The sequence below is a fragment of the Hypanus sabinus genome, chromosome 12, assembly GCF_030144855.1.
Source record: "Hypanus sabinus isolate sHypSab1 chromosome 12, sHypSab1.hap1, whole genome shotgun sequence".
NCBI classification, from domain to species: domain Eukaryota; kingdom Metazoa; phylum Chordata; class Chondrichthyes; order Myliobatiformes; family Dasyatidae; genus Hypanus; species Hypanus sabinus.
The window spans coordinates 34,197,445-34,216,383 of NC_082717.1; the positions used below are offsets into that span (position 1 = coordinate 34,197,445).

The 18,939-nt window shown below is 39.3% G+C and overlaps 1 long non-coding RNA gene across 1 annotated transcript in view; it reads right to left on the minus strand.

Annotated features, from left to right (window-relative positions):
• Positions 1-6,045, minus strand: part of LOC132402472 (uncharacterized) — a 99,149-nt gene extending 93,104 nt beyond the window's left edge. Inside the window, exon 1 of the long non-coding RNA XR_009514914.1 lies at positions 5,454-6,045. This is a non-coding gene — a long non-coding RNA (uncharacterized LOC132402472). The remainder of the gene's footprint in view (positions 1-5,453) is intronic.
• Positions 6,046-18,939: the final 12,894 nt, after the last annotated feature.

Sequence of the window (18,939 nt, forward strand, 5' to 3'; positions counted from 1 at the left end):
TGAATTACCCAAAATAAACTCTGATACATAATTGGAGTGTTGTGGTTTACCAATACAAACCAGTTGTGATTCTTATATTAGGAGCCAAATAGCAGTACACTCAACTCACTGGTTGGGTTTTATTGGTAACCCACAAAGCTCTTGTGGCACCTGTGCACAACTGAACTATATTCAAAGTTTAAACTCCTCATCGATGTTGTACAAGTGAACAGGTGTACATGCCAGAAGGAATAAAGTACCACTTATCTACAGCAGATGGGAAGACGTGGAAGCAGAAATCTGTCAGAAAATTGGAATAGTGAGGAGGAGGAGGAGGAGGGGGGCACAGACAGAAAACAAATAAGAAAATAGGGCTGATTACAGAAACTGAAGATTAGAATAACTAAAATGAGAGGGAAAATGTAATAGAATTATTCAAGATCATTGAAGCAGCAATGTTGACAGAGCAAGCAAAGGGAATGGAGCAGAAATGCAGCAAACATGCAAAAGACAATGTGCTTTTACTTTTCAATGGCAATTTCCAGATATGGCACTGCCAAATACATTCTAACTGTGCACACAAAGAGCCAGATGATAAATATAACATTGAGCCATAAATTGAAAATTGATTGGCCCCGATGCCACACAACATCCCAGTCAGCTAGATGTTCCTGCACTACTGTCCTTCCAGACCTACAGCTTTGACCACAAGTCCATCGGGCAGTGATCAGAATTACAGGAATTAGTGGATGAAGTGGGGTGGTTCCCTGAGCAAACTTTCCACACCATCAGGCAAAATGCCTCATTGTCAGATCTCACCAACAGTTACCGAGACCTTGCCCGGCTGGTGGTGAGTGGGGTCCTTCCAGTCAGATCCTTTTTGCACGGCTAGAACATCATGCCCACACACACTGCCCGAGAGATGACTGAAGCTGGTACAAGACTGGTGCTCATCTCTTTGCAGACTGTGGGTTTGTGAAAAGGATCTGAAGAAAGATGCAAGGGCCTCTGTCGTGCTGTGTGTCAGAGGACTCAGATTCATGTATTTATCACATGAACAGTGAAATGTGTCACCTGCGTTGACAACCAACACAACCTAAGGGTGTGCTGGGGAGGCCCGTCAGTGTTGCCACACATTCCATTGACCAGAGATGACTTCCTGATCTACGGGCAGTTCCACATACAGACAGACATCATGATCATCAACTTGGTAAAGGACACCCTTTCCCTGTTCGAAACTTGTTGGCCCACCAACAAATCAAGATGTCCATGGAGGAATGCTGCTGGTAGGCACATACCAGGTTACAGGGTATGTGCTGAGGGACACATTGAGGCATGATGCTGTCCCTGCAAGGTCTCAGTGGAGAAGGACTGCACTGTAGATTCATCCTTCTAAATCTTAGTAAGCATTGGCACAACATTTCTTTCTATATCAACAACCTCCATCCTAAGAAAAAAAATCAACCCAGGGAAGGAACTCCAAGCAGCCTCCAATAGAATGACACAATTATCAAGGCCAAAATTGTATGCAGTACTCCAGGTACCATCTTATCACTGTCCTCTAAAGTTCCACCAAGACTTCTATACTTTTATACTCCATATCCCTTGCAGTAAAGGGTATTCCAATTCCAATTGACTTCCTAAATCTGCACCAGTCCTCCATGTTTTGTGTACGAGGTCTCCCAGATCCCTTTGTACTTCAACAATACTCACACTCTATATGAGCAATGGAGTGACTTCTCAGATGACGACAAATAGAGCCAGGGATTAGCTCATAAGAAGGTTGAAATAAAGGGAAGTATATTCTACTTGTGAACAGTTACATCAAGATTGCTGTGATCTTTTGATCTCTGTTAAAGGCATTTTCTACAGAATAAGGAATTCTGATTTGTTGAAGTTACAAAAATTAGTCTCTAGTCAGGACGTCTACACAGCTGGCAATAATTAGTTTAAATGTTAAGGGCAGGAGAGATTCCAGTTCTCTAACTTCCAAGCTGGCTTCATATTATGAGCAAACACGTCTACGTTTACCCAAGTCCCTTCATTCAAGTCATTAATAAATATTTTCCTCCTGCGCTTTAATGAACCTAGAGAAAGATTGTTCATTTCAGAGAGGTGTGGAAAGAATGTAGGGGAGACATGGTATTTCTCATCCCACAATACCATTATGGCACTGATTTGTTTCAAAAGCTGTTGATAAAGAAAAATAAAATTTGTGCCCACGGGATTTCTGTAATAGAGCTCCATTCCAATATTCATTTGCAACATTAAAGTTCAAAATTTGGTTTTAGAAAGTGCAAAGTGTGGATCTGTTCAAACAACAGCAACCCACGTTTGCAGGAAACAAATGGAATCTTGGGGAAAAAAACATTCCCACAATGTCCATAGATGTTCAGGCTATTCACATCCAAAATAGTTCCAAGCAACATCTAAATATAATTGCAAACAACAGTTAAACACAAATGAAGCACTCTAGTAAAATCCAATGCCTTGTGACAAAAAAAATACTGATTTTCTATGCAATTTTGTCACTTGAGTACTATTGCTAACCAACTTTTAAATAAAATAGCAGGCTAAACCAACAGCAGACAACAACCATTAATTTGTATGCTGATTTCATAAAACAACAGATTTTACTCTCAAGGGAAAAGAGTCCGCTTTCTAAAATAATGAACTTGAGACATTTTATTATTATTGAGAAGATTCTTAAAATATGCACTTCTAGCTGCCAAAGATTGAAAGCTGGTCCTTGAAATAATTGCTATTTTGCCATTGAAAGAAACAAACAGCACAATTTGAACAACATGTCCACGTTTTTCATCATCTAACAATAACAATTCAAAGTGTTTCACCAGAAAATAAAGTGAAAAGTAAGCAGAATAAAAAGAAAAAAAAGGAACCAAACCAAATCAGTCATAACTTAAAGGGACGCTTTGGATTTGTCTCTGGGAAAAGTTGGGATGGGAATACAAAAACTTGTAGGAAATGAGTTCCAGATACAAAAGGAAACCTGGTACTGCAACAGTAGATAGTGCAAACTATAATTTAGAAAATATATGAAGGAAGATGAAAATAAGGAATTTGAAATAAAAAGTTTTTTCATTTATTAGGCTCAAAACAATGGATTTGCCAAAAAGTTATTTCTGGTAGTCCATGTGTTTAGACTGGAATTTATGGAATACCTGGGGACTTTGGAGTAAGATGGAGACTCTAAGAGTGATGAAGGCTATAATTTGAGCTAGATGATAAAGACAGAAGTGTAAACCAATATATCAGCACTGCATAAATACATAGTTTCCTGGGGGGAAAATCAACATATAAAGGGAGGTTAACCAAGACACTAAAACTTGCCAATCCAGATTTATTCAAAAGAGAACAGAGGTGCAATGGTGGGCAAATGCTTACAAGCACTGGTTGATGAAAATAAGTTTAGAAATTAAACTAATGGGAATTTAGGTCACAGATATACTGTTGAAGAATGTAAATCTGGCCTGAAAATTCATACGTAAATTTTTAAAAAACTTCATCCTGATGAACATAGAATTTTTTTTTTGGTTATGGATGGTAACTAATCTACAAAACAACAAATATCACATGGTCTGATAATAAATCTGATTGTGAAATAGTTTCTGCATTTACCTAACTTTACCAAGGAATAGTATACAAAATACACAACAGAGTCTGCAGATGCTGGAAATCTGGAGCAAAACACAAGATATTGGAGGAACTCAGCAGTTCAGACAGCATTTATAAAAATGAATAAACAGTCTCTGCTGAGGGCAGAGATCCTTCATCACGACTGGAAAGGAAGGCGGAGGTGCTAGGATAAAATAAAAATGGGTGGCGGGAAAGGAGGACAAGCTAGCAGGTGATAGGTGAAGCCAGGTGGGCGCAAAAAGTAAAGGGCTGGAGAAGAAGGGAATACAGGCTACCAATAAGGGCAGAATGAGGCAATAAAAACGTTTTGGATTTTCTTGTAAGTTAAGACAGATAAGGGCAGAATGAGGTAATTAAAGCGTTTTGGATTTTCTTGTAAGTTAAGACAGTATTTTCAAGGCTAAGTATTCTGAACGAGATAAAAATATAAGAATGGAAGAGCATTTGAATGAAATACAAAGAGTGGGTGCAATTTTATGATAAGAACATTATAATGGTTTTGAATAGAGTTTGTACAATAAAAACTAGCTTAATAAGCTCAACAAAGGTGTAGTGAAAATGGGGATAAGGGTTTGCAGGAATACTGATACAATGATCTCGAATAATTCTTGGCGCTGCGATACTGTGGCTCCCAACAGCTATCGGCATACGACAGTGGCCATACCTAGATACCACGCTTCGCCGGGCGGGCTGAACCACCAGGTAGCCGGCGGCCTCGTACCCTGGTGAGATAGGGACAACATACCTCTCCCAGCATGTGAAGTATGCTCCGGCAGATTGATGAGATCTGCAGTGTTATCCCACAGTTAGGAAGGCGTTCTGCAACGCTGCGTGGAGAGCGAAGAGCATATCAAAGCACAGAATACGTCATGGTCATCCACCGCAACTAAGGAAGGCCCCGGTTTGGAACCGGACTTCTGAGGTTGAGAGAGTGTAACTACCCCAGTGCATCGGCTTTTTCACTTTTAAAAACTCTCCCACACAAGATTTCTGTCATCGTTGGGCACGGTGGACAACCGCCAATCCTAGAGAGGGACGTTTGTGGTGCAGGTTGGAAGACAACAATTAATATCGAAGAGGAACAAAACGAACACAATAGAAGGTCTTCACTGAAAGAGAAATGTTTACAAGTATACTTGTCCCGTGGTATTTTAGAAGGCAAGTGAGCAAGTTGATTAATGGCTTTCTCACTATGTTCAAGTCTGTAGACGCAAGCGTTTGAGATGGAGTTGATAACTGGATTTCGAATTAGAATGTTGGGGATAGCATGCATTGTTATTAATTAGATCAAAGGTGCTCTTATAGATGCTGGTTCAAGTCCACAGCAATGGTAAGTTGCAATAGAACTTGAGGGGTATTTGGATAGGTAAACAAGATCTTCAAAGGGCAGATGATAATGTGGAACGACTTGAGATAAGCAACGTGATAGATTTCCTAGCATAAAAAAATTGGGGTAGATGGGCAAGTCTTTTCGAGGCTAAAATACGACATTTTAGTTCAGAGAATAATAACGTTTATAAAGGACGTTTATAAAATTACACGTCTCCTCAAATACATGCACTTCTAGCATATACTTCAGGCATCGAAATATCCTTGAAATAAACATGGAATTTTCGAAATCCTCCACACTGAGTATTCAAATAACTTTTCAGGACCTCAAGATATCCAAATACTCTTCATAACTGGCCAAGATTTTCTGAAATATACTCAATTACATAAAGTGTGCGTCTTAAAACCAACCCATTCTTAAATTCAAGCAATTGTATTAATGACGATTAAACATACATGTAGCCGGAATGAATTCAGGGCGAGCTTACCTATGAGATTTAGCACGAGGCGTTTCTGGAGGACCATCACAAAGGCAGGAGCCGCATTCTTCCCCGGCTGCTGCCCATTGCTGTGGAGAACAATTGGCCGCGTGCAGCCACTGTCTGTGCGCAGCACCGCCTGGTCGGGGGCAAGGCGAGCAGCAGGCGGCTCCGGCTCCGGCTCAGGCTCAGGCTCCGGTCCCTGTATCTGCGCTCGCACTCTCCTCTCGGCTCACGCTGAATCATCGCGTCTACGTGCGGTTTCGGAGTCGTGCCTTTTTGGTGGCTTGTAAATCATTCGCGAGTACGTGAGCGAATGCAGCTTCCTCGCTGCACGAACGCCTGAATAATTGTTTGCTTTGTATGTTCTCAACCGCAGGTCTAAATAGATCTTTTTGTGTGGGGATGTATTGGCCTGCGCGTGTGATCCGGAGCATGTTACAACAACCACTTTTTGGAAACAAGCCCTATTTTTAAGCATAAAGCTTTTCCTTTGCCTCCTTTAGGAGGTATATCGGTAAATTCTTCAGTGGCTGGCTACTGAAATAGTTGAAACTACCATCTTGTGAAGTACAGAATACTGGTGTTAATGTGAAGGAATGAATCCAAGACTGTGATTACAGTGTTGCAGGTCAGTCAGACACGTTAAAACTGGTTTTAATCTCATATGGGTAGGATTTGCATTAATTTTCACCACTGCATCAAGGTTTGTCCAAAAACATCTCATTGCTCTCAAAATGTACAGGTGTTAATGGTTCTGAGCTTCCATACTTGCTGTCTGACTTGTGGTCAAAATGCCGCACCACACTCTCTTCCCCTCTGCTCCGAGTGGGAAGTTGACCAGACGATCTTAAATGAACCCCATATGCTTGCTAAATGGGCTTGAAAGATGGACAGTGAGTGCATTCTACATCCATCCCATATTGGGATCAAAATTTTAAAAAGCTATTTTAATTTGTGCTTTTTCTCAACTAAAATCCAATCGGTGAAACTTTGACACTTTATCTTTAATCTTTTTTCTATATCAACAACTAGAGTACCCCCTAATTAGCTGCGTTAATACCACAGACCAGTTGTGGTAAAACTACAGGTTAGAGCTAGCTGTAATAATATCATATGAATTCTAAAATTTTAAATAGTAAAATCTTAAACTGTTTTAACTGAACATTTAGTAGAAACCAATACTTTATGGATTTATGGATTCCCTGCAATTACGGATGTTATTAAAAATGTTTCCTATAAATCACAATTTGGCTTCTTGTAATGGTATTAATTTCTACCACATGACTAAACAACATTTTCAGGGTCACACCTATCTTTTAAGAGTATTGCATTTTGTATTTTCAAAATTCTTTTTTATGACGATTTTCTCCTTTATTTGGGTATTTTAATGGATTTGGCCACCATAATCTGATCACCCTTTAATAATGCATAAATGATCTTGTAATTGGACAGTGCAATATAGTTCTCCCACAAATTACAAAATAGATTATGTTCATTTTTTGCTATTTCTTTACAAACTGATATTTCTTTGTATATAACAAGGCTAAAGTAAGTTTAAAAATTAGATTAAAATTTTGCATACCATTCAATTATTTAAGTGATTCAATTATTTTAATTAAATTGACTTTTATGCCTCAACACATCTTTCCTTTGAGTGTGAGATTGATAACTTTTTAAAACATTTGCAATCTGCGAGAAAGATAAATGCAGAATAAATCAAAAAATAGTTTACACACTTTCTCAATAGAAACAAGATGTGAGGATAAGATTTTCTTCCCAAAATTTCTTAGGGAATTTTGACCTATTGTTGTAGAGATAGAGAAGGAACTATGCTTCTGAACTGGTGTGCTACTAAACAGAGGTTGGAGATTGAATTTGCCACAACTTGTGTTATTTTGTGATAGCTGTTACAACAGAATAATCTCCATGTTTAATCATTGCATTTGAGATTCACAGTTTTTTTGGAACTCAGCTCTTTTGAACCACTTCTAAAATCCATAAACACTGAGTAATATAATTAGAATTTTTAAAGTTTCAGAGATCTTTGAGACAGCGGTGGCTAAAGGGATCAGGGGGAATGGAGAGAAAGCAGGTACAGGGTTCTGAGTTGGATGATCAGCCATGATCATACTGAATGGCGGTGCAGGCTCGAAGGGCCGAATGGCATACTCCTGCACCTATTTTCTATGTTTCTACGAGCATAAAAGTTTATGTTGAGGATATAGGATATTTAAGAATCAAATATTGTTTCCAGAACTGAAGTTACAAGCCACTACTAACCCATTGTGAGGTTTGCAGTCCCCTATTTCTCAATTTTGTCAGATTTTAAGCATCAATCATTGTGGCAAACTGCATCTTTATCTTCTATTTATGCCAAACTAATCCACTACTGGTTAGGAAAACATATTCTCATTAAAGGTCTTTCCAAGCAGATAAACTCCTGTAGCCCATGTAATAATGTCCAAGTCGAGGCCCACAGCCATGTTTGACTGAACAGGAAGCATTTTGAAAGGCCAATAAGCCTGGAAATGCCCTCCATGTCAATGTTTAGTTTGTCCCAATAGAGATAACTCCCTGTTCTGTAACACTGTTAATTGCTAAGCATGTATGTCCAGTTATCATTTGTTTGTATTCAATTTTAGTCCTGCTAATGAATAAAAATAAAATGTCTTGGGTGTATACAGATGGAATGAACACAGAACACCACATTATATGTCATTCCCTTTGACCCATGATGTTGAACCAACCTTCGAACCAACTCTAAGATCAGTCTGAAGCTTCCCTCCTATATATCCCTCCATTTTTCTGTCATCTAGGTGCCTATCTAAGAGTTTACTAAATGTCCCTATTGTATCTGACATTACCACCATCCCTGGCAGGTTGTTAGATGCACCCACCATTCTCTGTGTAAAACCCTTACCTTGGACATCCCCTCCATACTTTCCTCCAATCACCTTAAAATTATATCCCTTTGTATTTGTCATTTCTGCCCTGGGAGAAGATCTCTGGCTACTTTCTCATCTAAGGCAGCTTGCTAAAAATTGCAAGCAGTAAAATAGCAGTAAAATTACCGAATGGTATTTATTAAAAATAGTTTATTGTGCCAGACTTTTTTGAATGGGTGGTCATAAGGTTATGTCTGACTCACTTTCAGCCAAGCATACTGCATATATTGACCTTATCACATATTTCTTCTTTTTCACATTGCTTTGTTCAAGTAAGCATCAAATGAAATAAAAGCGAGTGAGTCAGCTAGGGAATTTTATATGCTCTAATGTAAATGACCAATCTTCCATCACAATTTAGACAAACATGCCAATAAAAGTACACAGATGATCTAAAATTTAATAATTCAAGTATTTTTCTCCTCTGTGTAGAATGTATATCTTTAAAATAAAATCCCTGAAAACCAGTGATTGTGGTGTGTATTCTATATTTCTTGAATGCTGTGCAGTTATACAAGTGATTCAGCCAAAATTCTTGGGTACAGGTAATTTATTGAAATGGGAAGCTACTAATTGACCTTGATGAGTAATGATTTGATAAAGTACTGGAAGGGACTGCTTTTTGTCAGTCTAGTAAAGAATTAACTCAAATGCTGTCTTTCTGGAATACTACTTTCTTACAAGATATGATAACATTTCTGATTGGTTGTTAAAGGGAAACCGGGACCTTTTCCAATTTGATAGGCTCAATTTGACCTGTTCAGATTTGGGAAGTTCTATTCTATGGAGTCGCAGCCAGATATGGTGCAAGAGATGAGATTGATAACTCTGAGAGGTGATATCAATCTAAATGACATCACATTTTTCTAGGATCACCTTGAAATTCAACTATTTTGGAAAGAAAATATGAGATTAAGCGTACTTGTGGAAAAACCTAGTATAATCAATTAGGTCTTTTCCCCCCTTCTGACACATTGTTAATTGGTTCAGAATATGTGGAATTCAATTGTGTAATGTATGAAGACATGATGGTACAAGATAAAGCACCCGATTTTCTTATCATGGTGCGAATAGACCCTGCTTCCGAGCATTGAGATCTTTATGATTAAGTTTCACATTTTGTAACCATAATATTTTTATTTCTGGAAAGCTGTAAATGCCAGAGACCACTGGCCAAATAAGAGGAGAGAGCAGAAGGGGAAACGTGGTGAAATGAATGTCCTGGATTTGTGATCCTGGCTAAAGTGAACATTATGAATCAGTAAACATAGTAAACATTGCTCTGATTTTGACTTGTAAGTTGATTTGTAACTGGGTATATCCCAGGAATGAAAGATTTAATGTATGATGAGCTTTTAGTGCTCTGGGCTTGTACTTGCAGGAGTGTGGAGGAATCTCATTGAAACCAATTGAATATTGGAAGGTCCAGACAGAGTGGACACGGAGAGAATGTTCCCTATAGTGCAAGAGTTGAGGACCAGAGAACACAGCTTCGGAATAAAAAGACATCTCTTTAGAATAGACATGAGGAGGAATTTCTTTAGACCTAGGAATCTGGATCAATTACCATAGACAGTTGTGGAGGACAAGTCATTGGGTATATTTAAAGTTGAGGTTATTAAGTTCTTGGTTAGTCAGGATGGCAATAGTAACAGGGAGAAGGCAGGAGAATGGGGTTGAGGGATAATAAATCAGCCATGATTGCATGGTGCAACAGACCTGAAGGTCCAAATGGTGTAATCCTGCTCTTATGAATGAAGGTATCAGTAAACTTGGTGGCTAATGTGCTTTTTATTTAAGAAGTGGCTGCAAGGACAAGTCGGGGATTACAGATCAGTGAATCTAAAATAATGTTGGGAAGTTACTGAAGGGAATACTGAGAAACAGGATCTACCTGTCAACAAATTTCATGACGTATGCTGGTGATATTTAACCTGATTCTGATTTTGAATTTGGAAAAGCATGGATTAATTAGGCATAGTCAGTATAGCTTTTTGTGTGGGATATTGTATTTTCCGTTGGCGCGTGGCCAAGTGGTTAAGGTGTTCGTCTAGTTATCGGAAGGTTGCTAGTTTGAGGCTTGGCTGAGGCTGCATGTGTGTCCTTGAGCAAGGCACTTAACCACACACTGCTCTGAGTCAACACTGGTGCCAAGCTATATGGGTCCTAATGCCCTTCCCTTGGACAACATTGTGGGAGATTTACAGCTTGGGCAACTGCTGGTCTTCCATTAAAAAAAAACTTGCCCAGGCTTACGCCCTGGAAACTTTCCAAGGTGCAAATCCATGGTCTATCGAGACTACCGGAGGCCTACACATTGTATTTTCCAAATGTGATTCTTTTTGAAAAGGTGAACAAGAAGAATGATAACAGCTGACTCTAGACACGGTCTAGATAGATCTTAACAGCTTTTGAAAAGATCCCACATGGTAAGATGCTCTAAAAGGTGAAATTACATGGGATCCAGACTGAGTTATCCAATTGTAATCACAATGGTACTCACTCCTGATCCCTGACACTCACGGACGTCTGGTACACTGCTAGTGACTTCCACAATGAAGACGGATGCAAAGACCCATTAAGTTCATCTGCCCTTTTTCCCCCCATTACTACCTCACCAATATCATTTTCCAGTGGTCCAATATCAACTCTCACCTCTCTTTTACTCTTTATATAATTGAAAAAAACTTTTTGGTATCCTGCTTTATATTATTGGCTAGTCTGCCTTAATATTTAATCTTCTCCCTTCTTACAGCTTTTTAAGTTACCTTTTGTTGGATTTTTAAAAGCTTCCCAGTCATCCAACTTCCTACTCACTTTTGCAACCTTATATGTCTAGTAGGGATTGGTGTTGAGTCCTCTGTTGTTTATTAGTAATTTGGACAGTTTTAAGCATTTGGATGAGAATATGGTTGACCTGGTTAGTAGGTTTGCAGATGACATCAAAATTTGTGGTATATTGTACAGAAATATTATCTAAGATTACAACAGGACGTCAGTCAACTGGAAAAGTGTGCCAAGGAATGGCAGATGGAATTTAACTCAGCCAAGTGTGAGGCGCTGCAGTTTGTCAAGTTAAACAAACCAGAAGAGGATTTGAACAGTAAATGGCAGGGTCGTGGAGAGACTTACAGAACAAAGAGACAAGAGTACAAGCTCCCTGTAAGTAGTGACACAGATAGGCATGATGGTGAAGATGCATATGGCATGCTTGTCTTCGTTGGTCAAGGTGTTGAGTACAAGAAGTGGGACACTCTGTTACAACTATTCTAGACATTGGCAAGACTAGAATTTGGAGTGTTGTGTGCAGTTTTGGTCACCCAGAAATAAGAAAGATGCTTTTAAGCAGAAGTGGATGCAGAAAAGATTCACAAGTTGTTAGCAGGGCTGGAGGGCTAGCATTATAAGAAGGAACTTAATAGCCTGGGACCTTTTTCCCTGGAATGTAAAAGTCTGTGGGATGACCTACTAGGAGACATTTCGAATAATGAGGGGCATCAAAAGGTGAATGGTTGCAGTATTTTTTCAGAATATAAAGCTTGGATTTAAGGTAAATGTAAAGGTGATCTGAGGGTATTTCTTGCAGAGGGCGATGGATATGTGGAATGAGCTGCCAGAGGAATCTGCAGAAGCAGGTACAATCATAATGTTTAAAAGACATTTGGACAGGTAAATGAATAGAAATAGTTGAGAGGGATTTTGGCCATATGCAGGCAAATGGAACTAGCTCAGGTAGGCAACTCAGACAGCATGGATGAGTTAGAACAAAGGACTTGTTTCTGTGCTGTATAACTTTATGAACCTTTGATATGGGCAATACTTTTGGGACTCAAGATGAAGACAAATTTCTTCACTTTGAAAGTAGTAACCTGGAGTATTCTCTAGCACAGAAGAATGAGAAGACAAAGTTGTTGCATTTGTAGGTTGTTGGATTTATGGACAAACAGAGCATAGAGTGGTATAGGGAGGTGAGTGTGAATGAGATGGTGGATCATAGATGATAGAGGATATCCTGCCTCTTGTTTTAGTTTCTATGCATAACTCCTTTCACTTTATAATCAGTAAGTGTGTAATCAGTAACTCTCCAGTGATGCCTGCTTTCCATGGGAAGCACAATGAAGATGTAAAATATTTGTCACTTCTTCAATAGCTGTGTGAACTGAAGATCTGCCTGAAGGTGAAGTGAAATAGATGTTTTGGATTGTGTGGGAAGAATGTAAGGATAGAGGTTTCAAACTTCTTTGTTAAGCTTCTCTTCTGCATCAGGAGACAGCATGAATGTGCAGATCTTCATTTTGTCACTGAGGAGGTATTGTGAAATATAAACAATGAAGGTAGGGTGGTCCTCAGGCAGTGATAGGTATTGGCAGACAGCATGGAAAATAAAATACCCACACTACTAGGTCCTTGAGAAACTTCACTTTCTCATTACAATAATGTAGTATAGTTGGAATCTACAGTGTGCCCATTCTCGCTTATTTGTCCAATGTGAGAGCAAACACTTAAAAAATACTCGTGCATAAACAATTTCCTTGTAATAAGAAGTCATGGATTTGGACGGATTGTACTTGTGCACAATTATCTATACTATTCATTAAAAGGTATATTTAGAAAATTAAAACAATCCTTAAGAGGGATTGATTGTGAAAGATGAATTCGCTATTGTCTGTGCACAACTACAAATCAATTGAATAAAAGCATGCACTTGAGAGATGGCTTTAACTTGTGTATTCACTTTGCAGTGACAGAGAAAGAGAGCAATGTGCATGCATAGTCAACAAACAACAGGTGCAGTCAACAGATCTGCGTAGTGCTAATAGGGTGCTAATGTGAGTGAAAATTGAAGCAAGTGTTAACGCCATAATGTACAGTACAGTAGAGCTGGGTGAAAACTGAAAAGTGTGGTCTCTGTCTCAGATAATAACACTGATCTGTTTAATGGAAACACAAAAAGTCTTTCAACAACCAAGCTGATAACCCTTGTGCCAGTTTTACAAAGGCCTTGAATAGAAGGAAGTCATAGCCATAAATAAGTACAGCACAGCAACAGGACCTTTGGTCCATCCAGTCCATACTGAACCATTTAAACTGCCTACTCTAATCAGCCTGCATTGGGACCATAGCCCTCTATGCCCCTACCATCCATGTACCTCTCCAAGCTTCTATTAAACCATGAAATTGAGCTTGCATGCACCACTTGTGCTGGCAGCTCATTCCATACTCTCATGACCTTCTGAGTGAAGAAGTTACCCCTCATGTTCCCCTTAAACTTTTCACTTTTGACCCTTAACCCGTAATCTCTGGTTACAGTCTTATCCATCCTCAGTGGAAAAAGCCTGCTTGCATTTACCCTATCTATACCCCTCATAATTATGTATTTCTCTCTCAAATCTCTTCTCAAACTTCTACATTCCAAGGAATGAAGTCCTAAACTGTTCAACCTTTCCTTATAACTCGTGTCCTCCGAACCTAGCAGCATCATTGCAAATTTTCACTGTACTCTTTCAACCTTATTTACATCTTTCCTGTAGGTAGGTGACCATAACTGCACACAATACTCCAAATTTGGCCTCATCTATGTCTTATACAGATTCAACATAACATCTCAGAACTTTGATTTATAGAGATGAATGTGATCATGTTGAGGTGCTAGGTAATACTTTCCATAATCTTATTGTAGGATTAAGACATTCCACACATCTCAGTGGTCTGTGTTTCTGTGGAAATGAAAGAAATTGAAAATGCTGCAAATATGAAACAAAAATAGAAAATATGGGAGCATGCAACATTCCAAGCAATATCTGTGGAATGGGAAACAATTCCCACACTTCAAATGTCTGTATCTAATTTCTAGGGCTTCAGCTATTGTTTCTCAACATCAATAACTCTCTTACCTGTTACACTGTAGTATGTTATGTAATGGTGGCTAGGCTTTTGATGATTGACATAATTCTATTGTCTTGAGATAGTGTTTGTACATCTGGCCTATGCATGCCAGAATGTCTCATAGTCATTATCAAACAGTGCTTAGCCCACTGCTGTACTCTGTATGTCTTACCTGTGTGGTTAGGCACAGCTCAAGCACTATCTGTAAATTCCCAGATGACCACTGCTGTTGGCAGAATTTCAGATGGTGACAAAGATGCATACAGGAACAAGAAAAATCAGCTGGTTGCATGGCATCACTACAACAATCCTGCACTCAATGTCAGCAAGACCAAGGAACTGGTTGTGGGCTTCAGGAATGGGAGGTTGGGAGAACACACATCAATCCACATAAAGGAGTCAGTGGTGGAAAACATGAGGAGCTTCAAGTTTCTGGGTGTCATCATCTCAGAAGGTCTATCCTGTTCCCAACACTGATACAGCTACAATAATGACCAATGGCTATGCTTGATTAGAGTTTGAGGAGATTTGGTATGTTACCATACACTAGCACATTTCTACAGATATATGGTGGAGGCTCCAATGTACAGGATTTCAGAATCGGGTTTATTATCACCAGCATGTGACGTGAAATCTGTTAACTTAGCAGCAGCAGTTCAATCCAATACATAATCTAGCAGAGAAAAAAAATTAACAAATAAAATTAAAAAATAATAAATAAACAAGTAATTCAATTACATATATTGCATAGATTTTTAAAAAATATATGCAAAAACAGAAATACTGTATATTTTGGGGAAAAAAAAGTGAGGTAGTGTCCAAAGATTCAATGTCCATTTAGGAATCAGATGGCAGAGGGGAAGAAGCTGTTCCTGAATCACTGAGTGAGTACCTTCAGGCTTCTGTACCTCCTACATGATGGTAACAGTGAGAAAGGGGCATCCCCTGGTTCTGGAGGTTCTTAATAATGGACTCTGCCTTTCTGAGACACCGCTCCCTGAAGATGTCCTGGGTACTTTGTAGGCTAGTAATGAAGATGGAGCTGACTAGATTTACAACCTTCTGCAGCTTCTTACAGTACTGTGCAGTAGCCCCTCCATACTAGACAGTGATATATCCTGTCAGACTGCTCTCCACAGTACAGTTATAAGAGTTTTTGAGTGTATTTGTTGACACGCCCGGTACACATCAGGGACGTTTGTGTAAACAAGGTCCAACATGCTCTCCCTCTCCCAACCCCCATCCTCATCACATTCTACAGTGGTTGTATTGAGAACATCCTGAGCAGCTGCATCACTACCTGGTTTGGAAATTGCACCATCTCGGATCGCAAGACCTGCAGTGGATAGGGAGATCAGCTGAGAAGATCATCGGGGTCTCTCTTCTGCCTTTAGAGACATTTACACTACACGCTGCATCCGCAAAGCGAACAGCATTACGAAGGACCCCACACACCCCTTATACAAACTCTTCTCCCTCCAGCCAACTGGGAAAAGGCACTAAAGCATTTGGGCTCTCATGACCAGACTATGTAACAGTTTCTTCCCCCAAGCCATCAGACTCCTCAATACCCAGAGCCTGGACTGATACCAACTTACTGCCCTCTACTGTGCCTATTGTCTTGTTTATTATTTATTGTAATGCCTGCATTGTTTTGTGCACTTTATACAGTCCTGGGTAGGTCTGTAGACTAGTGTATTTGTTTCTGTGTTGTTTTTACACAGTTCAGTTTAGTTTTTGTATTGTTTCATGTAGCATCATGGTCCTGAAAAATGCCTCGTTTTTACTGTGTACTGTACCAGAAGTTATGGTTGAAATGACCATAAAAATTGCCTTGACTTGACTTGACATGTCAAATCTCTTCAAGCTCCTAATAAACTATAGCCACTGTCTTGCCCTCTTTATAACTGCATCAATGTGTTGGGACCAGGTTAGATCCTCAGAGATCTTGACACCCAGGAACTTGAAGCTGCTCACTTTCTCCAATTCTGATCCCCCTATGAGGATTGGTATGTGTTCCTTCATCTTCCCCTTCCTGAAGTGCACAATCAGTCCTTTCATCTTACTGACATTTAAAGAAGTGGCAGAGGGCTGTTGACTCAGCCAGCTCCATTATAGACACAAGTCTCCCCACCATTGAGAACATCTTCAAATGCAGTGCTTTGAGAAGACAGCATCCATCATTAAGGACCCAAACTATCCGAGACATGCCCTCTTCTAATTACAACCATCAAGAAGGAAGTACAGGAGTCTAAAGACCCACATTCAATGTTTTAGGAACAGCTTCTTCTCCTCCACTATTAGGTTTCTGAACAATCCACGAACACTACTATTTCCTCTTTTGTGGTATTGATTTATTTATTGTAACTTGTAGTAACTTTTGCATCTTGCACAATACTGCTGGGAGGAGAAGGTGGAATGACTGGGGTGGGAAGGATCATTGACTTTTTACATTGTTGGATAGCTACTAGTTTTGTCACTGCACTGAACATCTTGGCTAGAGACTCTGATTGTCCTGGAGCACAGTACTACAGCACAAATGTTGTCTATCCGCATAGCCATTAACCATTCAACCATGCAATGTTCTCAGCTAATTTGGGAAGCTAATGGAATCATTGAGCCATGAGCAATATGACACAGGTACATAACGTATATGGAAAGTTAGGGATCTACCCCCGAGAACTTTAAGTGATCTTAGAGAGTTTCAGATAATATATAATGAGACGGTTATTGATATTTCAAGGAGTAATGATACACTAGCCTATTTATTTTTAAAGTCACCACAATATTTTTAGAGACAAATGGCCTTGTACATAATTTTAGTGTAACAGTGATAAGCTAAGTACTTTAAGGTGAGACTTGAATGGTTAATCAAATCATGATATCAAATATTGGAAGAAAGAAGCAAAATGTAAAAAAATTTGCTAACAGAGGCATAAAAATTAATCTTAAGCAAGCAGATGTCCAAGCCATTTCCTTGTTTGAACTATACATTTTAGAAGCATTTCATTGAAAGAACTAAACAGATACAAAAGAGAAATCACTTTCTAAGTTTGTGAGAATCCAGTTTAATTTGTTTTACCTCAAGTTGAGAATAATAATCATGATATGCTTGGCTTATGATAAAACAGTAAACAAAGACTTCTCATAGAACTACAAACCCCATTTCCAGAAAAGTTGGGATATTTTCCAAAATGCAATAAAAACAAAAATCTGTGATATGTTAATTCACGTGAACCTTTATTTAACTCACAAAAGTACAAAGAAAAGATTTTCAATAGTTTTACTGACCAACTTAATTGTATTTTGTAAATATACACAAATTTAGAATTTGATGGCTGCAACACAATCAACAAAAGTTGGGACAGAGGCATGTTTACCATTGTGTTACATCACCTTTCCTTTTAATAACACTTTTTACTCGTTTTGGAACTGAGGATACTAATTGTAGTAGACTTGCAATTGGAAGTTTTGTCCATTCTTGCTTGATATAAGACTTCAGCTGCTCAACAGTCCGTGGCCTCCGTTGTCTGATTCTCCTCTTCAGGATGTGCCATACATTTTCAATAGGAGATAGTCAAGCACATGCACTCTGTGTCTACAAAGCCACACTGTTGTAGCCCGTGCAGAATGTGGTCTGGCATTATCCTGCTGAAATAAGCATGGACATCCCGGGAAGAGACGTCACCTTGATGGCAACATATGTCTCTCTAAAATCCTAATATACGCCTCAGAGTCAATGGTACCTTCACATACATGCAACTCACCCATGCTGTGGGCACTGATGCACCCCCATACCATTACAGATGCTGGCTTTTGCACCTTTCGCTGATAACAATCAGGATGGTCGTTTTCATCTTTGGCACGGAGAACTCGACGCCCGTTTTTTCCAAAAACTAGCTGAAATGTGGACTCATCTGACCACAGCACACAGTTCCACAGTCTTTCGGTCCATCTGAGATGAGCTCGGGCCCAGAGAACTTGCCGGCATTTCTGCATAGAGTTGATGTATGGCTTCCTCCTTGCGTAATACAGTTTCAAGTTGCATTTCTGGAAGCAGCGACGGACTGTATTAGGTGACAATGGTTTTCCGAAGTAGTCCCGAGCCCAGGTGGCTATAATTGTCACAGTAGCATGATGGTTTCTTAGGCAGTGCTGCCTGAGGGCTCAAAGATCACGCACATTCAACAGTGGTTTCCAACCTTGCCCTTTACGCACCGAGATGTCTCTGAATTCTCTGAATCTTTTCACAATATTATGTACTGTAGATGTTGAAAGACCTAAATTCTCTGCAATCTTGCGTTGGGAAATGTTTCTTTTGAACAGACTAACAATTCTCTCACGAATTTTGGTACAAAGGGGTGAGCCACGACCCATCCTTGCTTGCAAAGACTGAGCCTTTGATGGATGTTACTTTTATACCCAGTCATGATACCTCACCTGCTACCAATGTGGAGTCTTCCAAACCCGGTGTTACTTAAATGTTCTGTGCACTTTTCAATCTTATTTTAACTCTGTCTCAACTTTTGTTGAGTGTGTTGCAGCCATCAAATTCTAAATTCATGTATATTTACAAAATACAATTAAGTTGGTCAGTAAAACTATTGAAAATCTTTTCTTTGTACTTTTGTCAGTTAAATAAGGGTTCACGTGAATTAACG